Source organism: Cervus elaphus, chromosome 20 (assembly GCF_910594005.1).
Source record: "Cervus elaphus chromosome 20, mCerEla1.1, whole genome shotgun sequence".
NCBI classification, from domain to species: domain Eukaryota; kingdom Metazoa; phylum Chordata; class Mammalia; order Artiodactyla; family Cervidae; genus Cervus; species Cervus elaphus.
In genome coordinates, this window is record NC_057834.1 from 135,090,681 (window position 1) to 135,117,380 (window position 26,700).

The 26,700-nt window shown below is 52.4% G+C and overlaps 1 protein-coding gene and 1 long non-coding RNA gene across 4 annotated transcripts in view; one reads left to right on the top strand and one right to left on the bottom strand.

The window, feature by feature from the left end:
* The window catches only part of AGAP1 (ArfGAP with GTPase domain, ankyrin repeat and PH domain 1), a 575,037-nt gene that overhangs the window by 127,578 nt on the left and 420,759 nt on the right, over positions 1-26,700 (top strand). The gene's annotated exons all lie outside the window — the stretch shown is intronic.
* On the bottom strand, positions 3,820-5,787 carry LOC122677435. Of its 2 annotated transcripts, none has more exons than XR_006335782.1 (3): positions 5,689-5,787; positions 5,241-5,313; positions 3,820-3,954 (listed from the first exon to the last, which is right to left on the bottom strand). It is a non-coding gene; the product is annotated as an uncharacterized LOC122677435 (long non-coding RNA). The 2 variants fall into 2 exon arrangements; XR_006335781.1 differs by lacking the exon at positions 3,820-3,954 and adding an exon at positions 4,550-4,620.

The window sequence follows — 26,700 nt, forward strand, 5'->3', positions numbered from 1 at the left end:
TCCAGGCCAGAGGGTGGCGTGTTTCAGATCTCTCCGGATGACAGCCAGGGGAGTGAAGGGGCGGGCGTCGGGATGCTGGTCACATACCAGCTCTGCGGCCTGGGTACCGACCCTCCTGCCTCCTCAGGCCTTAGCGCCCTTGGCCATGAAGCAGGAAGTTAGACCTGATGCCCACGTTTGGCCACGTGCTGTTAGGGCCTTGAACAGTGAGCCTGGCACTGCCGTGGCTGCACCTCTGGGAGGGGAACCCCTGGGGGGACCCGCGCTTAGTCTCATCCCCTGACTGCACGTCAGACGTCCCATAAACATTGACTGAAAGAGCGAGGAAAACTGGTGTTTGCTCTGCTTCAAAACTGTGAATAAGCTGATAAAAGATAAACCGCAAAATGATGTGGGGGAATGTCCACAAGCTGCAAAACAGTATGATGAATACTATCTCAATTTTGCCAAAAAAATGGTGTTTTTTTTCCCACTTACATTAAAAGAGTCTATATATTGTTGTTTAGTTGTGAAGTCATGTCTGACTTTTTCCATCCCATGGACTATAACCTGCCAGGCTCCTGTGTCCGTGGGATTTTCCAGACAAGAGTACTGGAGTGGATTGCGCTTCCCTTCTCCAGGGGATCTTCCCAATCCAGGGATTGAACCTGTGTCTCCCAGGTCTCTTGCAGGCAGGTTCTTTATCCCTGAGCCCCTGGCAAGCCTGAGTCAGTCAGTCAATCAATCAGTCTATCTTATCCATCCATCCATCCAGATAAAAGACCAGAAAAAAAAACTGCAGTGTGAATAGCAGCTGTCTGTGAGTGGGGAGATTCCCTGTTATTGGCCCTGCTTTCTAGGACTGAGGGGAGAGTAAACTGCGATCCAGTTCCCAGGTAGCTCTGTGGTGAAGAACCCGCCTGCCAATTCAGGAGATGCAAATTCGATCCCTGGGTCAGGAAGATCCCCTGGAGAAGGAAATGGCTTACCCACTCCAGGATTCTTGCCCGGAGAATTCCGTGGACAGAGGAGCCTGGCGGGCTCCATGCGGTCCATGGGGTCGCACAGACTTGGACACAACTGAGCGCACACACACAAAACTGTGGTCACGTGTGTCCTGGAGCCAGAGGCGGCCCCGGCTTCCCTGCGGGGCACAGTCTGGGCACGCAGGGACTGGAGGTGGGGAGAGTCCGGTGGGGCAGCTGGCAGTAATCCAGGAGAGGGGGGTGGTGGCCCAAGACAGGGATATCTGCACCGTCCGCTCTCTTGACACTTGGAGCAGGGGGGCTGTCCTGCTCCCCTGGCCGGCTGACCTGGCCTGCTGGCCTCGGCAGGGTGGTCAGCAGCGTCCCTGGCCCCTCCACCCATTAGGTGCCAAGGCACCCCTATCCAGATGTGACAACCAGACACGTCTGCAGACAGCCTGGATCCGGTGTTCCCCGCCGAGAACCACTGGCCTGGAGATGGCAGTGGGGATGGAGGCGGGGCAGCAGTTCTGGAGAGATCTCAGAGGAGCCGCTCCAGGACTTGATGGTTGATTGCATTTGGCAGAGAAAGGCCGCGGGCGGGGAGCTGGGTGGGTCACGGTGGCACTCAGGCTTCGGGAGGGACCCGGCTGAGTTCCGAGTTGGCCATGCTCCTGCTGAGCCTAGGAGCTTCCACGGGACAGCTGAGTGGGCTAGCGGGAAAGGTTGTTGAGCCAGTGGCCCCCAAGCTCCTCTCTGAGCAGGGGTGTCCGTGTGAAGGTCATCCGGAGATGGAGAGCAGGCCACGGGGGTGGGTGAGCTCCTCCTGGAAGAGAATCCTGGGGAAATCCCAGTGTTTCCAGGGTGGGCAGGAGGGGAGGAGGCCAAGAAGGGAATTTCTTTCTGCAGCTGGAGCTGTGGCTCAGCAGCTGCTGGGGGCGAGGGGCGAAGCTCAGGGCAGATGTACACACGTCAGGGATGATCTCACGGGGCGGAGCGTCCTGTGTCCATCTCTCCCTGCTCCCCGCTCTCCCAGCCCCTAGGGGCCGGGTGTCCACTGTGTTTCTGGGTGCACACGAGGTGTGTTCTGTTTGCCGAAGAATCTCAGGGAGTCTCTCTCACCCAGAGATAACAGCAGAGCAGAAAGAGGCTTGCCGCACCTTGGTCTGTCAAACCCCAAGCGGCGTGGTTCAGCCCACTGTGTGGCTGGACCGTCCAGTTCTGCTTTGCGGAGCAGAGAAGAACAACTTCAAAGGCCACTGTGCTGGAACTTCCTTTTCAGATTATTTTCGAGGTCTTGAGGGACCCAGGAGTTGATAAGATCATGCGGACTAGACAGTTTCCCTTTGGGGGAAATCTGCATCGTTTCTAGTTGTGACTTATCCATCAAGGACTCGGAGACTTACAGTTGCTCAAGAAGACTTATGTGTCCCTTGACGTGAGGATCCCCGCTGGGTTATTGGTGTCCCCTGGGGAAGTGGCGGTCAGCTTCTAGGGCAGCCTGATTCACAGGCACTTGAACCTCTCTTCACCTTCCCTCCCCCAGGGTGGTGGTGGGCATCACAGCATCACTCACTGCAAAGACCATCCCCCGACCCAGAGGTGCCTGGGCGTGTGGGTCTGGTCGATCAGAGGCTGGACTCCCAGGTGTACGGAGACGTCATGGTCTGAGAGCCTGGGCCGCTGGAACATTTCCTGCCTCTGTTGGAGACAAGCTGGCCCATCTCCCGAGATTCCAGATGGTTTCCCTCGCAGTTAAAAATGACCCCCACTGTCCCCTGCAGCTCCAGGCCAGGAGGGAAGGTGCTGTCCGTCCTCCCTTCAGGAGATCAAGGGTCAGCAGAGGCCAGCCCGCCACAGGGCAGAGGGACTGTCTTCCAGAAAAGGAAGGAACCGCACATTCCGTCCCACCCCAGAGTTCCCATCTCAGAGCTCAGAAGTCAAGAAATCCTAAAACTCCCAAGAACTGTCTCTACCACTGGTAGACAGACAGGCTCAGCTGAATGAGAGAGCAGTCCCGAGTGGCGTTTCCTGGTTGCTTCCTGGCACGTCTAGTCCATAAACAGTGAAGGTCTGTAATTAAGCTGTCTGATTGGGAGTGTGTGCAGCAGAGGCCGTGAACGGGCCTGGCTGGCATCTGTGAGTCATTTGTATGTTCCCTTACCTGCCACCATTTTTACCCCCCGTCATCCTTTAAGAAAATGTTGGGGGCGAACTCTAAAGGACAGACCCTTTGCCACCTTGGGAAGCCTGCCTGATTGAGCAGGGAGACAGGTGTGGTCTTTGCCCTTGAAGGAGAACCCTGTGATGTTTGGTGGGACAGAAAGAACTAGGGAGAAGAGCCCCGACCTGTTGAGCTGGATTGAGGTGGCTTAGGAAGCAATTCTGTCTGCCTCTGAGTGAGTTCTTGCCCAAAAACCAGGTCTCGGCCTTTCTGTAATGGCCAGCCTGACGCCTGCCAACAGTCCCCAGCCCTGGTTATGATCAGGGTTGTGATCAGGGTTGTGATCATAACCAGGTTATGATCGGACGGTATTTTCCATAAACCATTCACCAGCCAGCTTTAGCCATGCAGACCTACACATTAACTGAGACAATGTATAATGGGAGTTTTAAACTTTTTTAAAAAAACAAAACTCTCTAATCTTATAGATCCAGTTCAGGCACATGCAACTCTACAGAAATATGTGATTGGCTCCCAAATGTGGAATTCTTTTTTGCTTTTTAAAATATGTCTTGGTTGTGTTTTAGGGAAACTTGTAATTAGAAAAGAAATGCCTTTTGTGTATGTGTGTGATGAAAGCCTGCCTGAGCATTCCTGGGAGCAGTTCAAGCAGCTCTTTGGTGAATGTCAGGGAGCTGGGGCCTTGAAGCTGGTGGTGCCCCGTCTTCTTGGGCGCCGGGGTTCCGGTCCTGCCCACGTGGCCACTGGCTGGTCTCCCTGCCGCTGCCTTCCGTTCCCATGCAGAGTTTTGCTTTTCTCCCCTCCGACTTTCAGTGACATCGACCTCTAAATGTAAAAAAAAATAATACGCATGTTACCTCTTTCACGAATGATGTTATTGCTGTAACATGGTTACTGCACTGTAGGAAACAATCGTTACAGAGCAGGTGCCCCTGTCTGATGCTGCCCACTTGGCAGGTGATGTGTGTTCATTTCCCCGTGTGCTCTGCCAGCCTGTTCTTCTGTGTGATTAGATGACCTTAGGATGTCTCATTTGAAAAGACCCTGATGCTGGGATAGACTGAAGGCAGGAGGAGAAGGGGACGACAGAGGGTGAGATGGTTGGATGGCATCACTGACTCAATGGACGTGGGTTTGGGTAAACTCCGGGAGTTGGTGATGGACAGGGAGGCCTGGCATGCTGCAGTCGACGGGGTCGCAAAGAGTCGGACACAACTGAGCAACTGAACTGAACAAAGATGTCTCACCTGCTCAGCTGTCAGGGTCATCCTTTTAGCAGGGGCGCAAGATTATCTCAGACATGCCTGCATCGGTGTGTCTGTCTGTGTATCTGTTTGTCTTGATCCCTTTTTGGTGAGCAGCTAGGTTGTTCGCTATTGATGGACCATCTCTTCCTTCATCTCCTTGCACTTTGAGTCTGCTCAGCCTGAAGTCCCAGTGTGGGTTCCTGGGGCTGAAGCGATGCGAGGTTCTGTGCTTTCCTGTTAATTTCTGTGGGGGCAGGGGGGTCATCTCGAAGCGGCCCCACCCCCTGGGTGCATGCCCCCACCCACTCAGCTCAGCTTTCCTCCTGCCAGGGATTCACCTCGCAGGTCCCACTACCTGTGCAGTGGAATCGCTGCTCATGTGTGCATTTCATTCATCACTGAGGTTTGGGGCAATTGGTGGGGAGGATTTCTAAAAAAATAGGAGGCTGGGGCCTTCTGCGTCACCACCCATCACCCCTCCTTCCTGGGCCCTTGGGCTGCATTGAGGGGAATGACCTTGCCGCCACGGGCCTTGATGGAGTTGACCTCAGGATAACCTTAGGAGGAGAGGCTTTAGGAGCCAGGAAGGCCTGGGTTGGGACAGCGGGGAGCCTTCTGCATTTTCCTGCAGGGATGTCAGGCAGACCGCCCCCCCACCCCTACCCCCAGGAGAGCCTTATAGCTCAGGCATCCAGATAGGGATTCTTCTGGGCTTGGTTTGGCCAAGACTGCAGGGGTGCTTGTGCCAGAACTCGCCCTGCCCCCTCACCCCACTCCACGCCGCCCCCCCCCCGCTCCCCCCCATGTCCTAACAGCTGTCAGCAGAGGCGTCCACAGGGCCCAGCTGTGCAAAGTCAGACCCACCCGCGAAGGCGGCGCGCTGGGAGGTCAAGTGGGGGCTCCTCTGGACTCAGGAAGTCCCAGGCGGCCAAGGGCTCTGTTGATGAGGAAGTGCAGATGTAATTCTTGCTTTCAGATGAAAAAAAAAAGTGACTTGGGATCACTTTTCGCAGCAGATTTCCTCGGAGGATTGGGAAAGACACAGAGTTGGGCGGGACTGTAGCAACCATCTTCCAACTGCGGCTGCCCTCCTGGGGAGGGGAAGCCTGTGAACACGGCGCGCTGGAAAAGGCTTCCCCTTTCATGCCCTTTACCATTTCTTTTCATTGTGTTTGTTGATGGGGAAGTGGGGCGGGGGTGATCATAGTGAACCAAGAATGGGGGCAACTGGAAACCCTCTCTCTGTGACACAGAAGGGTCCCTCCCTGTTCAGTGCTGCCTGGGAAGACCCACTGCATCTCTGGGGGTTTACCTAATCCCATCCGCAGGGCCCAGGAGATCAGGTCATCTTGCGTATGGGTCTGAGCGCAATTCTCTTTGCTTTTCTTCGGATGGTAAGCCAGCAGTTGACAAGTTTGAGGTGGAAACAACTCACAAGTAGACTTTGTTAAAAGTGACTCCTTTCTCCCCTCCTGCTGTTTCTTCAAGGAGTCGCCGGTGTCTGAGCCAGCGCTCATATTGGGTTCTTCCACATCCTGTGATCTTCTTCCGAGAAAATAAAAAACCAGTGATCTCATCAAAGGAAGCAGGCGATGGAGCCCGAGGTGCAGGCTGCCTTTGTCCGGTGCCCCTGTGGTGGAGGAGGCTGGGGGCGGGCAGGAAGGGGGCTCCTTGAGCCACAGAGCGGGGTGCCGGACTGCAGGCAGCCTTCCCGCTCCGAAAACGGGCCAGCTCTCTGACCCTGGAAGATCAGCCTTGCAGACGTCCAGGGATTCTCAGCTGTTTCCGCTGCAGGTGGTCGGGACCAACTCCTTGGAGGCAGGGTGGGAGGATGGGAGAAGAGAGTCTGCAAGAGCAGCCAGAGTTCTCGCCGATTAGCTAATCGGGAGGCGGAGTGAGATGGGGGCGCGGAGCTCCAGGCCAGCTCTCTCCCGTCCCCGTCACGTGGCATGTCCACTGATGTGTGTGCGCATCCATCCACCCGTCCCTGGGGGACTTCCTAGGTCTGGCTGCTCTTTCTCGGACTCACTGGTGCTCACACAGGCCTTTCCAGGGAGCCGGCCTCATGAAACCACAGGGGAGGCCCCATTGATCTGCGAGTAGCTTGTAGTCTGCCTCGGAATAGACAGTTCACTTGTAGATGTTCGGTCTCCTGAGTTCGAGGTCATCTACAGTGTCTCCACCTGGAAGGGATCATTCACACCGTCCATGTGGGATAAGCACAAGGCTGAGCTGAGTCTGGCACTTGGACCACGAGACAGCCTCTGAGAAGCTGGCCGAAGGGGCTCGGGGATCTGAGACTGGACGGAGATGCACACAGTGGACTGTGGCCGTGAGGCTGGCGTTATGCCCCTGGCAGGCCGAGGGTGCTGACTTTAAAGAATGGCTTGTGTAGAACACCTTTTGAGTGTCAGGGGGACCCCGTCCGGGAGGGGGCTGCTGACTGTGGCCCTGTGCCCTGCCCTCGGACAAGAGAGGAGAAGGAGAGCAGAAAGATAATTAACTCTATGGGAAAGCACAGGTGGACTGGGGTTGCTCACAAAGGTAGATGTGAGCTCCCCCATGAAGGAGGTGGGGGGAGCACCGTCATCCTTGCCCCGGAAAGTCGACTTGGGGGGTCTGTGTCCTGACAGTGCACGGTGCCCAGTGACAATACAGAGGACACCTTTTTTTTTTTTTTTAATAAAAATTGCACTTTAGAAGTTATTTATTTATTAACGGCTGTGCTGGGTCTTCTTGGCTTCACACGGGCTTTCCTCTAGTTGTGGTGAGGGGTGGGGGCTTCTCACTGCAGTGGTTTCTCTTGTTGCAGAGCATGGGCTCCAGGGTGATTGGGCTTCAGTAGTTGTGACTCACGGGCTCAAGCTGTCCTGAGGCACGTGGGATCTTCCCCGATCAGGGATCCAACCCGTGTCTCCCGCATTGGCGGGCAGATTTCTTTCCCACTGAGCCACCAGGGAAGCCCCAGAAGGCACCTCTCGGATTGCTGTTTTTGAAGATGCTGGTTAAATGTTTGGTCACAACTGCATGCAGATGAGTTTGTGCTTACTGTCTTGACAGTTAATCACAGTCTACCTTGCCCTTAGAGTATTTCAGTGGATTGCTGAGTAGGGAGAAAATATCTACCCGAGGGCACCTCAGTCGCCAGAACGTTTCAGATCAGACTGTTTGAACCTTCTCTGTTGAGGCTTTCAGTTGAGGGATCACTTGTGATGGCCTCGGAAAGGAGTCCCGATTTCATTGTTGTTCACTCACTATGTTGTATCCGACTTTTTGCAACCCCATGGACTGCAGCACGCCAGGCCTCCTTGTCCTTCACTATCTCCAGAGTTTGCTCAAACTCATATCCATTGAGTCAGTGATGCCATCCAACCATCTCTTCCTCTGTTGTCCCTTTCTCCTCCTGCCCTCAATCTTTCCCAGCATCAGGGTCTTTTCCAATGAGTCAGCTCTCCGCATCAGGTGGCCAAAGTATTGGAGCTTCAGCTTCAGCATCAGTCCTTCCAGTGAATATTCAGGGTTGATTTCCTGATGTTAACATGGTAGAATTTGGGGGAGGGAAGAACTGGGAGCTCGGAACTAGCAGGTGCATATAGGATGGATAGAATCAACAAGCTCCTACTGTGTGGCGCAGGGGACTATATTCACTTTCTCCTGATAAACCGTGATGGAAAAAAATATAAAAAAAAGAATGTGCACATATGTATAACTGAATCACTTTGCTGTACGGCAGAAATTAACATTGTAAATCAACTATATACTTCAATAATTTAAAAAAATTTTTTTTTAAAATGGTAGAATTTTAGGTGTGGTATGAACTTTCATGAAAGTTGTAGTCTCATCTCATCGTTTTATGGTCGATGCTCATGGCTGACCAGTTCAGGGGGGCCCAGGTGAGATGTGGGGGTCTCCCTTCCTTCACCAAGGTGGGCCGTGGGGGTCCCCCTTCCTTCACCGAGGACCATGTAGCCACTGTTTCCCCATCAGTCTAGAGCAGACTGTTGGCATTTCAGAAAATTCCATCTCTAGTTAATGCAGCCTCCCCTCCTCTGCCCCCAGATACAGTCATAAAAGAAGGTCAGGAATTCTGGGGTGACTGAGATGAGCACAAGTGACTTCTCCTCTTGAGCCTCACCCTCCCTTTATTCTTAGAAAGCCTTGCAGTTTCGGGCCAGTGTTGGCGAGGCTTTGACTGTGGTCGTAGGGCTACTCCCTTCTCTTCTTTCTGTCTTCCTTTCCTGAAGCTGCCTGGTCATCCCTAGCCTCCTTCCACACCGCCTCCCCCCTGCCCTACCCCCGGCAGTGGGCTTTGGTTTCTGTCTCAACCGTCAGCCCCTCATTCAGGGCAGGTCGTGAAACTGTGATGATGCTCTCGCCCTGCATCCGGGCTGTTGATGGGCCGTGGACAGGCCAGCTCTGCCCCCTCCTCACACTGCATCATGAGGGTCCCTGAGGAGACTGCAGGTGACTGTCAGACTCTCAATCAAAGTGCCTTAAAGTCAGCAGCGAGGTGACTTCCCCTGAGTGGCTCTCGCCCTGGAGACAGGGTTTTCCGTGTCCGTTGTGTATCCAGCCACAGCCTGAAAAGCACTTCCCCCTCAGCAGGCTGGTGCCCTCTTGGCGTGATTGCTGTAAAGCTAAAGCTACGTGAAGACAGGAGCAGAGGCCACAGCGGAACCGTGGCTGTGGGGCTTGGTTCCAGGATGTGAGAAGTGGGGCACCCCTCTGGCACCCTGAGCTAAAGCCGTGGCCGACAAGGGACAGGTTGATCCAGGCAACTCCCCTCCAAACACTCTCTCCTCCTCCTATAGTTTCTCGTCTCTTAAAGCAGGAGCTGGTGCTCTGGAGTCATAGCTTCAGATTTCTGCACCTTCCCTCCCTGCATTGCTGTGTGAGTGAGTGATGCCCCTCCAAGGCTCTGGCCCTTTATTTGGAAAAAGGAGAAGGGTTATGGTACCCACCTCCGAAAGCTGATGGAGGCTGTGATCAGATCTAAAATGTGCATGCCCAGATGCCTGGGGTTTTCCAGCACCTGCGGAGTTAACTTTGACTAGGGTCAGTTCGGTGGCTCCTCTAGATCTTGGAGGGCTCTGAATGATCTGACTTTGGTGAGGGCAGTTAGGGATTTCCAGAAAGCTTGTTTAAAGCCCCGAGGGACTTCCTGGGTGGCCCAGTGGTGAAGACTTCGGGCTTCCAATCCTGGAGGCACGGGTTCCATCCCTGGTCCGAGAACTACCCACGTGACACATAGGGCCCCCTGTCCATCCCCCAAAACCAATAAGAAACTAACCAAGTAAAGAAAACCCTTGACATGTGCTAGGATTTAGTTGTGTTGCTGTTTAGGGACGGGTGGGGGGGGGGGCGATTCCTGGAGGAGGTGGCCGCCAGTGGGAGGTTGGGTGCATTCCCTGGGCAGAGAGCTCTGGGCCTGGAGGACTCTGGGGCGGAGGGGAAGTTCAGTTTCCCCTGAGTCTAGCAGAGATGTTTATTTTTCTGTTACAGAATAAGTCCTGGTGACATTTTGGGTGCAGTTCTGCCCTCTCCTTCCAGGGGATTTTAATTTTTCCATTATTCCATCATTGACTTTGCCACACTTAAAAGCCTTGTTATGTGTCTTCTAAAAATGTGTGACTTTGATGATCCTTCAATGCTGTACCATTCTTCCAGAATTCAGGTGAAACAAGAAAGGGTGGGGGAAAATAGAACGTTTGGCTCATTATGGAATCGGTTGTTTTAAGACATTTGCTAAACTGTTCATCTAAAGTGGTCTGTTATATCAGAAGTGGCAGGAAGGACGTCCACCCTCTGTGTCCTGGAGCAGTGCTCTGCACACGTGATCGGAGATGCCTGAGCAGCATCTGTAGACTTCTCGAGACAGAGTCCTGGGCTCCACCGCCAGAGACTCTGATTTAGGGGGTCTGGGTTGGGCCTGAGCATCTGCATTTCTAACACCTGTGCTACGCTCTCTGCGGATCCTGCTGGTTGGGACCACATGCCAAGGAACACTGCCCTGGAGATTCCAGGGCTTTAAAGGGCACTACAGAGTTTTCTTGGGCTCCCAAATCACGAGGGACAGTGACTGCAGCCACAAAATTAAAAGACGCTCACTCCTTGGAAGAAAAGCTTGACCAACCTACACAGCATATTAAAAAGCAAAGACGTTACTTTGCCGACAAAGCTTCATCTAGTCAAAGTTACGGTTTTTCCAGTGGTCATGTATGGATGTGAGAGTTGGACTATAAAGAAAGCTGAGCATTGAAGAATTGATGCTTTTGAACTGTGGTGTTGGAGAAGACTCTTGAGCATCCCTTGGACTGCAAGGAGATCCAACCAGTCCATCCTGAAGGAGATCAGTCCTGGATATTCATTGAAAGGACTGATGCTGAAGCTGAAGCTCCAATACATTGGCCACCTGATGCGAAGAGCCAACTCACTGGAAAAGACCCTGATGCTGGGAAAGATTGAAGGCAGGAGGAGAAGGGGACGACAGAGGATGAGATGGTTGGATGGCATCACTGACTCCATGCACATGGGTTTGAGCAAATTCTGGAAGATAATAAAGGGCAGGGAAGCCTGGCGTGCTGCAGTTCCTACAGTTGCAAAGAGTTGGATGTGACTTAGTGACTGAACAGTGAACAGCAGCAGAACGTACAGTGTATCAGGTGTCACTAATTTAAGAATCTGGGCTGTGCCCAAGTGTCATGGGGTTGATAAATGTGAAGCCAATTAGTAGCACTTCAGCTCTTCCATCTAGGTCATGGGCTGGTTTGTCTTATTATTTACTCCAGAGTATCTTTTACATCAAAGGTAGTGGCTTTTTAATTTCTAGCTCAGGTTTATTTGTGGAGTTTCCAAGGCAAGAGAATTCAGTAAATCAAACACAATGACCCATGTCAGTGGATGATCAGAAAAATGTCTTTTCGATTGGGGAGTTATCTTTGGATGGAAGAGATGAAAATATGCATCAGTCAGACCTGGGAGGAGTGAGGAGATTGTGAGGGAGCCCCTGGCTGCTCTGAGAGCTGTGGCGGGGGGCGCATGCGGGATTATTTACTTCCATCCCACAGTCTCCTTAGCCCCCACCCCGCATCCATTATGTGTCCATTGTTCTCCAGGGCAGTTCTAGGCACTGAAGACACAGCAGAGAAGAAAGAAGGGGAAACTCAAGGCACATACTACAGCTTGCCCATCTTCTGAGCTCCGGGAGGATCCTGCAAATGATCCTGATCTCCACCCCCACCCCAACCCTGCTGTTCTGAAGAATACCTTCCAAACAGGGCACAGAAAACTCAATGTGGGGCGGGGGGAAAGTATGGATTTTAGGAGTAGGGAAAAAAAAAGGTGGTCCGTGCAAATTACAAACCTGTGAGTTTCGCTTCAACTGCCCGTAATATGTCCAGAAAGACTTATTAGAGAATGTTTCTTGAGAAGAGCCAGCAAGCGGTTCAGGAGGATGCCAGTCTCAGTGATTGTTGGCATCCTTGGTGACCAGCCAAGACAGAGACAAGACGGGCCGCCACTCTGTGGGCAGAGCCAACCAGGCGGGCGAGCTGGTGCCGTCGAGAAGACTGCTCCAGGGTGTCTGCACATCCGCGTTCTTGAAAATCCATGTTTTTGATGTACTCTGATCTCCATTTGACAACGGAAAACATACTTGCGCCGACTGTTACAGCCAAATGGCCATTCTTCATGTTTATAGAGCTCATGCAAATATAAATGAAGATTCCATAGGCAAAGGAATAAAATGCAATTAATCTGAGATGCCAGTGTTGAACAAGCAAGCAGAGAGTGAAAACAGTGATGAAAATGATATAGAAATGTCCGTTCTGTGATCGTGTCCTGGGGGTGGTTTGGACTGTGACTAGAAGCCTGTGTGTTGCTGTAGGTGGGGCAACACCGAGAGCCCCCCAGATAATGATGGGGAGTTGAAATGTTTGCCCTTCCTAGAAAGCAGGTTGGAAATGTGAATGGATAAAAGGCTTGTACACTTTGACCCAGAAATTATGCCTCTCGGAATTAAGCTAAAGAAATAGAGATTTCTACAATGATTGATGGGTTAATTTGAATATCTACCCCCACCCCTTTTTTTTTTTCAAAGCCTACAGGGATGGATGGGTAATTAAAGGCAAGATACCATCAATGAAAATGTCTTCTCTTGATGAAAATCAGCCTTACATTACACTCCTTCTACTAGGAAATGCCTAAGATTTGGGCACCCCTTTGTTTTTTGAAATCAATTTTGTAATGGTTATTTAGCTGGGGGGAAAATACAGAATGATGTCAACTGTAGAGGTGGTGCTAGAGGTAAAGAACCCACCTGCCAGCGCAGGAAACTTAAGAGAGGGATGTGGGTTCGATCCCTGGGTCAGGAAGGTCCCCTGGAGGAGGAAATGGCAACCCACTCCAGTATTCTTGCCTGGAGAATCCCATGGACAGAGGAGCCTGGTGGGCTACAGTCCACAGGGTTGCAAAGAGGTGGACATGGCTGAAGTGCCTTAGCGCAAGTCATGCAGATCATGCCAGAGGGTGGGCTTGCCTTCACTTGCAAACACACCTGGGCTGGACAGCAGACTAGCTGAGCAGCCTTTCTGAAGCGGGGCCCCACCCAGGCCACCTGGTCAGCTCCAGTCTCGGTCCAGCACCCACTGAGGCTCTGCCCACCCACATGCTGGATTCCTATGTCTTGGGACTATGTCCCCTACATTCTTCCTGTCAGTTCACTCACCCTCAAGAAAGTGCCCTAAGCAAATTCCCTGGTCACGGGCCTGTGGGGTGACAATATTGATTACACCTTAAGAGAATCGGTTCAGTCGCTCAGTCGTGTCTGACTCTTAGCGACCCCATGAATCGCAGCATGCCAGGCCTCCCTGTCCATCACCAACTCCGGAGTCTACCCAAACCCATGTCCACTGAGTCGGTGATGCCATCCAGCCATCTCATCCTCTGTCGTCCCCTTCTCCTCCTGTCTGCAATCCTTCCCAGCATTAGGGTCTTTTCCAATGAGTCAGCTCTTCGTACCAGGTGGCCAAAGTATTGGAGTTTCAGCTTCAACATCAGTCCTTCCAATGAATACCCAGGACTGATCTCCTTTAGGATGGACTGGTTGATCTCCTTGCAGTCCAAGGGACTCTCAAGGGTCTTCTCCAACACCACAGTTCAAAAGCATCAATTCTTCAGTGTTCAGCTTTCTTCACAGTTCAACTCTCACATCCATACATGACTACTGGAAAAACTATAGCCTTGACTAGATGAACCTTTGTTGACAAAGTAATGTCTCTGCTTTTTAATATGCTGTCCAGGTTGCTCATAACTTTCCTTCCAAGGAGTAAGCGTCTTTTAATTTCATGGCTGCAGTCACCATCTGCAGTGATTTTGGAGCCCCCCAAAATAAAGTCTGACACTCTTTCCACTGTTTCCTCATCTATTTGCCATGAAGTGATAGGACCAGATGTCATGATCTTAGTTTTCTCAGTGTTGAGCTTTAAGCCAACTTTTTCACTCTCTTCCTTCACTTTCATCAAGAGGCCTTAAGAGAATAGCACCGAAGAATTGATGCTTTTCAACTGTGGTGTTGGAGAAGACTCTTGAGAGTCCCTTGGACTGCAAGGAGATCCAACCAGTCCATCCTAAAGGAAATCAGTCCTGAATATTCATCGGAAGGACTGATGCTGAAGCTGAAACTCCAATACTTTGGCCACCTGATGCGAAGAACTGACCCATTTGAAAAGACCCTGATGCTGGGAAAGATTGAAGGCGGGAGGAGAAGGGGACGACAGAGGATGAGATGGTTGGATGGCATCACTGACTCAATGGACATGAGTTTGAGTAAACTCTGGGAGTTGACAATGGACAGGGAGGCCTGGCGTGCTGTAGTCCATGGGGTCACAGAGAATCGGACAGAGTGACCAAACTGAACTGAGCTAAGAGAACAGCTGGGGTTGCGGCATGTGTGTGAACACAGGAGATTCCAAAACTTTGTTGCCCAAAGATTGCTGAAACCTCGGGGAAGAGGGCTTCATGCTGGAGACAAACAAAAATATAAAAGACAGCAATACCTGTTCTTCCAGTGATCAACAGGAGGGAGAAGGCAGCACAGCCCAGGGAAGGAAAGGGGCATGGCTTTAGAGTCGGCTGGCCTCAGGGAAATCTCTCATCCATCACTCCTTAGCTGTCTGGCCTGGAGCACATCCTTGACCTGTTTCCTCCTCTGGAAGGAGGGAATGTTGCCCAACCGCTCTGTGGTTCCCCCCTTTGCTGCTGCAGGAAATGTGGTGTAGCATCACTGCTCACTTCTACCTGATCCATCCCAATTTTGTTTATTATTGGATGGATTAGGTAGGCTTCCCTAGTGGGAAGCTAGAGCATCTGCCTGCAATATGGGAGACCTAGGTTTGATACCTGGGTTAGAAAGATCCCCTGGAGAAGGGAATGCCAACCCACTCCAGTGTTCTTGCCTGGAGAATTCCATGGTCAGAGGAGCCTGGTGGGATACAGTCCACGGGGCCACAAAGAGTTGGATACGACTGAGGGACTAACATTTTCACTCTCACTGAGTAGTAAAGGGGAAACATTCCAAGAAGGATTTAAATGTGGCTGGCTTGACAAGAGAGATGTTAGAGTTAAAAAAACCACTATCTTACTCAGAGCATAAACAAAATTGTTAAAAATCCTGCCTACATCCAAGTCTAACGTTTAAAAATAGCCTTTCTTAAAAAAAAAAAAATAGCCTTTCTTATTCAAAGGAAAACATGTCAGTTTCAGAAAAATACAGATAAAGAACCAGAAGAAACATCTTACTGTTACTGAGGAGATTATAATCAGTGTTCTCTAGCTGCTCATTTCAATCTGGCCTGTGACGAGGTGATAAAAGGCAGTGGAGGCATTTTATTCATAACTGTGTATTTAACGTGGGCTCTTTTTTTCCTGGCTTCTTTGTAGCGGGTGGAATGGTTGTCAGGAGCCTCAGTTGATTCTTCCCTGCCCAATAATGTGTTCATTGTGGTGGTATTTCCTGGACAGCTGGGGTTGCTTAACTATGTAACAACAATAGCAAGATGAAGGAAACAGACTTTCCAATTGAATATTTTGATACAGGACTGGTTGCAAGAGGGCACCATATCCTGCATCCCGGGTACTGCTGATTGAATGATGACCAAAAAAAAAAAAAATTGAATCGGTACACCATCACTGTCTGAAGATGAAGACCAGAGTGGAGAGTGGTTCGCCCAGTGCATGTCGTCCTCAGCAGTCCGAGTGTGTATTTAGTGGGGATGCAGTGATCACAGAGCAGTGACACATTTCAAGTGACAGGAACTGGACGTTGGTAGTCAGTGTAGTTCCCCCGGCCAGTCCCAAAGTGGACCTGCTCCAGTCCTCACCCACTGTTTAAAGACTGTCTCTTTAAAACAGGACTGTTTTAAAGACTGTCTCTTCTCATCCCACGTGACAGCGCTTGATGATAATTTCATCTGAAAAGCCTCCATCATGGCGCTTTACTTCATTTTCACGAAGGCAAATAGTCTCAAGAAACCGAGAATAAAAATATCCAACATATTCCATCAGAAATCTCTGAGTTGCTTCTCACAGCTCTATCTGGACCAAATTTGAACATTTATAAGGAGTAAGCCGTGTGGTTTTCAATCCTTATGTTGTGTCTTTGTCATATGATTTGCATTCATATAGGAAGCCCTGCAGACTTGGAAAGAAAATGACTTTCTGATTGAATCATATATTTCAAACAAAGCTCTTTCATGAATAAAGAATATTAATTACTGTTTCCAGAGTGATTCCTAGGTGTTTTTGTTTTTTTTATTTTGAGTTGTGTGGTAACAGAAACATTTGTGCATTCCACCCAAGGTCAGCATAGATTTAAAAGCAGACGTATGCTTTAAAAATTAATTCATGCTGGAATTGAGAACATGGAATTAATTAGGTGTCCAGAAGCATCCTGGTCTCACCTCACTCTTACTTTCGATCCACATCGCTTTATTTCACCAATATTACACTCCCTGCCCTCAACGTCCAAAGTGAGGGTGGGGGATGGGGAGGAGCTCTTATCTGATCAGTATTATAACAGGGTGTTTCCCAGGCCAGGCTTGTGTGAGCTGGGTCCCAAGCAGAGCAGTTACGTTGGTGAGAAGCAGGTGGCTCCCGTGTTGCTCCCTGGATTGCCTCGGAGCCTCCAAACAGGATCCTTTGTGGGGAGTAATCTACTTTAACCATATATTAATACACACACACTCTCCCCACCCCTCCCCCACCAAAGTGGTTTATTCATTTTGAATTTGCTCCGTGGAGATTTCCAGTCACCCCCACCCATGGCGGTTCTGTCCTGTTCTATGGGCGAATCTCTGTTGGAATCATACCCTGCTTTGTGATCTACTGATTTCTAGGGGAGGGAGTGGGCAGCGCAGACTGAGGCAAGGCAGCGGGGAGCTTCGATCCTTCTAAAAAGTCACACAGGCTCAGTCAGACAAGCGAAGAGAGTGTCATGTCTAGGAAAGCCATCCCCTGCATGACCACAGCCCATTCCCAGGGGTAGGTCAGGCCTGCTGCTGATGGCTAATGAGCACGCCAGGTGGGAGAGAGTGCTGCTTCCATTTATCCTGGGGCCTTATTACCACCGTGGAGACAGATACCCAGGTTTGAATGTGACACATTTATTTGGCAGGCTGGACCTCCTACATGTCTTGTGGTTCTTTAGTTGCTAAGTCGTGTCCAACTCTTTTGCGATTCCATGGACTGTAGCCCGCCAGACACTTGTTTTTAGGGCTACGTTAAAAAAAAATGTGGTGCTGGAGAAGATTCTTGGGAGTCCCTTGGATTGCAAGGAGATCAAACCAATCAATCTTAAAGGAAATCAACCCTGAATATTCATTGGAAGGACCGATGCTGAAGCGGAAGCTCTAGTACTTTGGCCACCCGATGCGAAGAGCTGACTCATTTGAAAAGACCCTGATGCTGGGAAGGATTGAAGGCAGGAGGAGCAGATGACAACAGAGGATGAGATCATTGGATGGCATCACTGACTCTGGATGTGAATTTGAGCAAACTCCGGGAGACAGTGAAGGACGGGGAGCCTGGCGTGCTGCAGTCCGTTGGGTTGCAAAGACACAGATGGACACGACTTATCAACAATGACAAAAAACCCCCGAGCTTCAAGTGTAAAATCTTGATTTATACCTAGTGAACAACGCAGTCTGAACAGAGTAGCTCCAAGAGAAAAGGGAAAGCAGTGCCTTCTGCTCGGTGTCAGGGGGTCTTTACTTGAAATTGCTGGTCATACGCGTGAGTTATGGTTTCATATTTGAGACATGACTAGTTTTAAATGCATCCAGTAGCAGAGTTCACGGAAAGGTAGACACAAAAGTCCATACTGATCTCAGCCCACACGTGTGCCGTGAATTTTCCTTATTTCCCCGAGATGATGGCAGTGAGCCTGTGAGGTGAGATTCTTCTTCCTCCGGAAGAGCCTAAGTGTGTGTGTGTGTCTGTCTGGAGTTTCACCAGCTCGTGACTGTTGCTCCCACTGGGGCCTGAGGAGCCAGGAGCCGAGGTGAGCGTGGCCGTGCCTGGATGAAGTCAGAGTTTCTCTGGAGTCTTTACTGTGAAAAATGCCCTCTGTAAATCCAGACGGGACTCTTGTACACTGAATGCACCCTGTTCTTTAAGAATCACCGTTGGGATGTCCCTGGAGCTCCAGTAGCTAAAGCTTTGCCTTCCGGTGCAGGGCATGTGGGTTGGATCCATGTCTGGAAGCCAAAAGCCCACATGCCTCATGGCCAAAAAAACCAAAACGTAAACAGCAGAAGCAAAATACTGTGACAGATTTAATGGTGGCGCTAGTGGTAAAGAAGCCATCTGCCAGTGCAGGAGATGTAAGAGATGTGGGTTCAGTCCCTGAGTCGGGAAGATCCCGGGGAGGAGGGCATGGCAACCCACACCAGTGTTCTTGCCTGGAGGATCCCCGTGGACAGGGGAACCTGATGGGCTAGAGTCCATGGGGTCGCACAGAGCTGGACACCACTGAAGCAACTTAGCACGTATTTAAAAAAACAAACAAACAGGAAACGTTGGTATTTGTTAACTATGGCACATCTGGGTGTGAGCTGGATTGTGTCCCCCTCTAGAATTTATATGTTGAAGCCCTACCCCCTCAGAATATGGTTGCACTTCGAGACAGGGCCCTTAGAGAGGTTATTAAATTAGAATAAGGGCTCTCAGATGGCCTCTAATTGAATAAGACTGGCGTCCGATCTTATAAGAAGAGAGATTAGGACACAGATAGGCACAGAGGGAAGATGGCGTGAAGACCCAGGGAGAAAACACTGCCTACAAGTAATAGAGGGGGAAATCTTGACTTTAGACTTTTGGCCTTCAGAGCTGCCAGAAAGCACACTTCTGTGGTTTAAATCCCCTGGTCTGTGATCCTTTGTGACCGCAGCCGGAGCAGGTGGGTGCAGCGCTGTTTCAAATGCCATCATGAACGCATTAAACTGTCTTGGTTGTCAAGGTCATTAAAACCTTGGTAGCCACTTAGACATTCATGGACATTTTCCCTTACACTTTGACCTCCTTTGGAAAGCATTTCTGCTTGTTTGTGCACACCGTTTCCTGTGAACAAAATAAATGTCTTCTGTTGCTAGGAGCATTGAGATTTTGCTTCAGAAGTAATGTTGCTGATACTGTAACCCTTGGAGGGAGTGAATTGGCAAAGCCGAGAAAGGTCTGGATGTCTCCTGAGGGACACGCGCAGCTTTCTTGATGCCCAGGCCTGGGTCCTGATCTGATTGTACCTGGAGTGTGTCTGATGCTAAGAACTGATGGCTTCATAAGTGAGCACTTCCGCTTTAGGAAAGGGAAAGCTGCATCATACAGACTTCCCCTGCAGCCTTTCAGGGTCAGGGTCCAGGGCTGGGAAGAGGAGGGGGGAGAGGGCTGTGGGAGCACCCAGGGTTGGGGCAGGTCAGGAGGGTGAGAGAGGGCTCCCCAGGAGCAGGGGGGCTCCACAGATGGACTGGGCAGTGGCCGGGTGATTTGGGGCCACTTAGTTTTCCAGGGAGACATGCCCTGGAGTTTGGCTGGAGGCGGAAGCAGTTTCAGAGCCTGGACAGTGTGGGGGTGGGGGGGTGGAGAGGTATATTTGCTCAGCCTTTCTTAGAACTTAAGAAGGAGCGGGGTGGGTCTTGACGGAGGGATGGAGGGATCTGGGGATAATCCTGATTTCTGGACTGGTGCCTTGTCCCTGGAGATTCAGATGAATGGGAGCCTGTCCTACTCCAGGCTGCCTGGAACTTTCAGTGCCCCCTCCCCGCTTGGAATTCGGGGAGAAGCTGTGTGTGTGTGTTGGCTCCTCTGCCTGCTTGCTCCCAAAGTCTGTTACCTCTTTACCCCGCCACCCCCCTCCCTAAGCAGAGCAAAGTGATGTTCTCTGACTTGCTTTCCCAAAAGCCCTCTCATCCTGCCTCCTCTCCACTGTAACTTCCACTCCAGCCTCCCTTTGCAAGTGGGGAGACCCCAGAGTGGGGTCAGCCACACCCCCTGCCTTGGGTGCACTGGGTACTTTGGGAGGGGATGGGGGCAGGGCACACCGGGAGGGAGATCCAGGGCACCTCTTCATGCCCTCTGCGACTTACTTTCCAAATCTGTGAAATTAGGGATGATAGCCGTACCCAGGGCACAGGGGTTTTAGGGGATAAAACGGGATGAACTGTGCTGACATCTGTGAAGGGCCCCCCAGCTGAACCTGGCCTTGGCCAGCCTTCCTCCAGCCTTGGCCTTGGTCCTCTTGGGAAGAGGAGCCCAGGGCTGGTCTGGCTGAGCCTGGAGATCCTGGGCTGCAGGAGGAAGGTGGTGGGGAGCCGGCTCCTTGGGGGTCTGGGTGGAAACGCTAGAAGGTCTGGCTGGGGGTGGGCCAGCCCACCCTGCCTGCTGTGCTGGGGTTTAAAGCCTGGGGTTAAACCTCTAGTAGCGGGGAGGCGGCCCGCCCCCCCACCCCCCTCCACAAGGAGGCTTTGGTCCTGGGAATTTTCAATCACTGTGAATTACCTTTTTATATCTTGTCTGTAAACGAGCTGGTAAATTGAAAGTGTGTTGCGTGCGTGGCTCACAAAGATTGGCCACGCCGCTGCTCTCCAGTCTCTATCACAGAGTGAGACCCCCGCTGGCCTGGCTGCAGGAGGTGGGCTAGTGCCGCCCCGCCCCATGCAGGCCTGGGGAGGGCGGTGTGAGCAGACTGCAGGCCCAGGTTCATCCCTTGGCTTCACTGCAGCCTGTGAATGCTGGGGTGTGGGGGGGGGGGTGGAATGTGCTGGTGGCTTTCCTGGATCTCCACCTCATGTGCTAAATCTCCTCAGGCATAAACTTTTGTAATTCCAGAGAGCAGTCTTCCTGAGAAGAAGGCCTTTGGCGTGAACATTTTGCTGCCTTGTGTCACTTTTTTGTGTGTGCCCAGAAATGTCCAGTGACAGCTGTTGTTTCCTGGACACTTTGGGTGCAAGGAAGTGGTGTTTGCAGAGTGGCCATCTCTGTGGGCTCACTACAGCCTCCCAGGCCTTCCCTGAATGTGCCATTTGAAAAGTGATGAAAACCACTCTTCTGAAAAATGCCAGGTACTCAGAGCCACTGGATCCTTGCATTGACTCTAGGGGAGGTCTCATCAGTAGCATCTCTGTAAAGAGTTCTGAATTATTTCAGGTGTTGTATTTCTTCCTGGGTGTTCTAAGCATTTGGCCCAGCAGCCTGCATTTCCTTCTGTTCCCCAGTGGCTCAGCTGTAACGCATCTGCCTGCAAGGCAGGAGACCTTCAGGAGGCTGTGGTTCCCTCCCAGAGTCCGGAAGATCCCCTAGAGGAGGAAATGGCAACCCACTCCAGTATTCTTGCCTGGAGAATCCCAGGGACAGAGGACCCTGGTGGACTACAGTCCAGGGGGTTGCAAAGAGTCAGACTCGACTGAGCACAGAGCACGCGTGCACACAGGAAGGGCCCAGGGCTGGGAAGGTGGCCTTTGCTTGCAGCGTCCCAGTGAACCTGCCCACCACCCCCATCTCCGGGGGGCTGGGAACTCCTGGGTGAATCTCCACCCACCCTGTTTTGCATAGTGGGCCTGACCAAGACTCAGGCCCTTGGAGTGGGTGGGGAAGGAGCATCACCTTCCCAGAAACCTCCAAGGAAAGCTTTCTGCAGGTTGCAGACTTTGTCCCCTCTGACAGGCACAGTTCAGTTCAGCTCAGTCCAACTCTTTGCAACCCCATGGACTACAGCACGCTAAGCCTCCCTGTCCATCACCAACTCCTGGAGTTTACTCAAACTCATGTCCATTGAGTTGGTGATGCCAACCAATCATCTCATTCACTGTTGTCCCCTTCTTTTGCCTTCAATGTTTCCCAGCATCACATCAGGTGGCCAAAGGATTGGAGCTTCAGCATCAGTCCTTCTCTCCTCCCTAAAACGAAGCTTCTGTCATGGGGAGCCCCCCCGCCCCCCGCCGCCCCCAGGCAGTCAGGCTCTGGGTACTCTCTCCTCTTCCCCCCATCGAGTTTGCCTCTTTTCTACCGAGGGAGGGGCAGCTTTTCTCAGGGGGCAGCCACCCCAGATCCGCTGCAGCTGAGGCTTCTTGTGGCCAGGGGAAGAGATGACTCACCCTCTCCTCTGCGCCTTTCTCTCTAAACTGCTGGAGACTTCCTAGATACACTGGAAGGGGCGGGGGTGGCCTTGCCATGTGGCCCAGTAAACCGGAGCATCCGAGCAGGTGCGGGGCCTGGCGAGTCAGCTGACCTCTGCTGGTACTTGTGACGTAATGGGGGCCCTGCTGCTCCCCCCGCCCCCAACTCAGCTGGAATCAGCCCCCTGGATCAATGACCTTAACTGCTGGGCAGCATTTCTTCAGCAGAGCGCTGATCAAGGCTGGGGTTTAAGAGAGAAAGCTGCCGGCCCTGATCTTCTGCGGGGAGGTGGCTGTGTCCATGGCACATGGCAAGTGTCAGGTCAGAGCAAGTGACTGATGCCCTGAAGGGGTGTGCACAGGTGTGTGTGTGTGTGTGTTTGTGTGTGTGTGTGTGTGTGTTGGGGGGATGGACACACACACTTGAGCCGGGGCTCCAGTGATGAGAGGAGCTGGCTGATCCTGCAGGGTGTGGTGGGGAGGCTCCATACGGCCCGGTCCGGACTGGCAAGCGGTTAGACGTGTTGGGATGAAGGCTTGGATGCCTCAGCCCACACGCATGTGCTTCAAGCCCCGGGGCCAGGACCTCACAGCCTTCATCACACCTGATCCTCACATCTGCCCTGGGATTGTCACCTTATGGCATCAGTGAGGCTGATGGGGAGATCCGAGGTCACTTTCCCAAAGTCACGCAGAATTTGCACCCTTCAGGAGGCCAGCACCTCAGCTGCTCTGTGCTGCAGGGGTCTGCAGGGGGGTGGGTGGGGGGCCGTCCGGGGCCTGGGGTGCAGGTGCCGAAGGGGCGTTTGACTCTGCAGGTGATGGGAGTCTTGGGGGGTCTGGGCGGCATTGTGCCCTGAAAGTCTGTGATTGCAGCAGAAAGGGTGGTTGCCTAAGAGTTGGCTATGCCGGGGGCGTGACGTGCCAGGCCTGCCTGCCCAGGGCACCCAGCGGAGGACGGTGAGGATGGGAGATACTTGGGGACGGAGTGGGCACTCCTCATTTGGGGGGGGACGTTGGGAGAGGCCAAGGGCAGACAGATGGAAGGGAGGCTCTTGTTTCTGTGTCTCATTAAGCGGGTGATGATTGAGCAGTTTCATGGGCTGGCTGGCCTGAGGCGAGGAGGCGATTGTGATGGACGTGCCAACCCTGAGAAGGCGAGAGAAGGGTGTGGTCGTGAGGCTGGAGAGCCACTGCTCTGACCACTGCCCTGCACGCTTCCTGAGAGGCCTGGTGCCCTCAGGGAGGCGGTCAGCGCTGATCGCTGGCATGGGGCGGCGGGGGGGGGGGGGGGGCCCAGGGCCGCAGTGGGGTCTGCAGGACGTGGTGCCCAGCCCCGCCCGCTGTGCGATCGTCTGCACTCGGCCTGGGGCCCCCGCACTTGAGCTTGAACGAGAGCCTCTTGGAGATGCGGAGGGTTGGGTGAGGGCCACGTGCTGCTGGCCAGTGGACACGCTGTGAGGTGCGTCAGTCCAGGGGCTGGAGGTTGGGGTGAGTGTGGGCGGGGGGGTGGTCTCGGGGGGCTGCCAGGGTCGTGGCTGGTGTAGACAGCGGGATGTCGCTCGTCTTTTGCTGGATTCAAGGGCCTGAAGGACTGGGGAGGAGAGGCTGTGTTGAAATAATGACTGGTGGCAGTTCTAGGAGAGGACGGCCAGCCTGGAGGCTGCGGGCAGAGAATGTTCGAGGCCAGGATGGTAGGATGGCGTTAGCTCAGCATGTGGCCTTGTGGGAGGAGGCCCAGGAGGCCAGTGAAGGACAGGACCCCTGCGGGGTGAGAGGCGGGGGCGACCTGGATGGACTGAGGACTGCCCCGGCCGCCTCCCTGTGGTGGAGTGGAAGAGAGATCCCCCGGCATGGTGCCCAAAGCCCCTCTCTGTGCCCGCTTCGTTGCTGAGCCAGCTGCTCGTGTCTTCGGTGCTTATCGGACTTTGTTGTTTGTAGAGGTTTTCAGGCCACCTTTGATCCACCTGGTGCCCAGAGCTGGCGGGTGGAGCCTCCTTTTCCAAATTTAGAAAGTTTTGTGCTGGTCCGTCACCAGGCAGGTTCACAGTTCAGCAGCACTCCTAGGGGGCCAGAAACGACAGGAGGGGGAGACTCAGTCAAGATTTTGGGTCCTGTAGATCGCCTGCCCACGGCTGATTTATTCATCATTCCCGCCTTGGTCCATCCCTTTTCATGGAAGTTTCTAGGGCTGGTGGCGGTTGTTTTTAAAGGAGACACGCCTAGCACAACTTCATAACCAGGTACAGAAGCTGGGAGCCTGCCGGAGTCACCTGGGCCAAGACCCCCAGCCCTGCGTTCCCCCGTGCCCCTCGGCACCCCTCAGCTTTCTGCTCCAGGAACCCCTCACCCCTGATCTTTGCAGGCTGGGTGCTGATGACCAGGGTGTAGCGAGCAGATGCGAAGATGTGGACGTTTTATTCCATCTTATTGTGTCAGAACTGATCCTGGTGACCCACTTCTCTCCTGTCCCCAGAGCTCTTATGCAAATTGTTATCTACTGGCTGGGGGGGAGGGGGGTGGCTGCTGTTGCCAGCCGCTGTGGGGCATTTATCCTCCCAGCCTGGGGACCAGGGAGCTGGTGACACGTTGGCTAATGAAGGCAGGAGGCTGATCACGTGTCTCCCACTGTGGATTTGGGGTAGGGGGGTGGATTTGAGCTTCAAATAGGCATCTTAAACATGCTGTTTTCAGCATTCAGAGAAAAACATATCAAACCTTTACGTCCCCTGGGCACAGATGAAAGATTTCTAGATATCTCTGCAGCCAGATTCCACATGGGCTGCAATCGTGAGAATTCTTGTTCAAATAGGCTTTTTATCCATAAAGGTGAGCTTTGTCACCGTGCTGGTAATTCCCAGGGCATTATTTGTGTCCTCGACTTTTAGTTTCACGGGAGTTCTGGATTTTACGACTCTTTGGAGTCTGTGGGTCCAAAGAGCAGCTTGGAAAACACCTAGCTGTTGTCACACACATTCAGGTGGCTGGTCTTCGCCAGTTCCTGGCGTTGGTTCCCACTGCAGAGGCTGTCAGGAGGGTCCCTACAGGGGTTTTGCTTGCTGTGTCTGTAGGACCGCCCCATTGGGCAGATGTTATTATGAGGGGGTCCCTCCTGTGGGATCCTGCAGAGGAAAATGTTAGCAGGTGGGCTCAGCCCCTCTTGCCCTCGCAGGCTGGGAGGATTAGGTAATCTGTAGGAGTTGCTTGGGTTTGCTCCACACACATTCCAGGGCTGCTTTGCAGCTGTTCAAGGGACAGGTGCACCGTTGTGTGTTGCCCTTGATTAAATCCTTCTGACTCCTCGGCTGAACCGCTGCAGAGAGCTGGAGGCCGGATGGAAGAAAGGGGAGCACCCTTGCTTGCAGCCCCATGGTGGCCGTGGGCGGGAGCTGCTGTGGTTGTCACTCCAGCGGGGGTTGGTATTTGTTTCTATAAAGTGACAGGTAAGAGGCTTGGCTTTCATTCTAGCTTAAGTCTCTTTTGCCTGACACTTAGCAAGACCATGAAGATGTTCTGACACATTCCTGTATTCGGGAGTGAGGACCTAACTCATTCCTGACACAGGCATATTTCTGAAATCAAAAGCTGCTCGTCACTGGCCTGCTTAAGTGGACTTGAGGTTTCTGCTTCACTTTAGACCTTTCCCAGGGGCTCCTGGCCCAGCTGTGTGCAGGGCCCTCTGCTCCTCTGCTGTGGCCTCAGGCAGGTGGTTTCCCGTGGAGTCAGCTGCTTTATCTATGAAATGGGTCAAAGGTCTGTCTAGTCAAGGCTGTGGTTTTTCCAGTAGTCACATATGGATGTGAGAGTTGGACTATAAAGAAAGCTGAGCACCGAAGAATTGATGCTTTTGAACTGTGGTGTTGGAGAAGACTCTTGAGAGTCCCTTGGACTGCAAGGAGATCCAACCAGTCCATCCTAAAGGAGATCAGTCCTGGGTGTTCACTGGAAGGACTGATGTTGAAGCTGAAACTCCAGTACTTTGGCCACCTGATGTGAAGAGCTGACTCATTTGAAAAGACCCTGATGCTGGGAAGGATTGCGGACAGGAGGAGAAGGGGACGACAGAGGATGAGATGGTTGGATGGCATCACCGACTCAATGGACATGGGTTTGAGCAAGTTCCGGGAGGTGGTGATGGACAGGGAGGCCTGGCGTGCTGCAGTCCATGGGGTCGCAGAGAATCGGACACGACTGAGCAACTGAACTGACTGAAGATCTCTTCCAGCCCTCGCTAGCTGTAATTTGAACAGCAGTCCCCATTTGTGAAGAATGGAGTGATGGTCACCCTGAGCTGGTTCAGGAGGGGACCGTCTGAGCTGTGGCCCGTCCGATCTGCACGCAGTCTCTGCGGGGGCTCCTGGCGGCGCTGAGCTCCTACGCGTGCTCAGGCACTCTGTCCACACCTAGGCCGTGCTGGGACGCACTCCTGGGTCCAAACCTTCAAGCATCTTGCTTAGGACATTTTCTGATTAAACACAATACCACCCTGCTTTGCATTTTAAATAATTAAGGTAGGTGAAACCTTATGTTTTTCCTTTCTAGCATTTTAATCACTTTCCTGATGCTTATTCATTTAAACAAATCGTAAGTGATGATGTGTCTATCACAGACAGCCTCCTCTGTAACTGCTGCTGTTCTTCGTATTTTGGGAGAGATCTGCT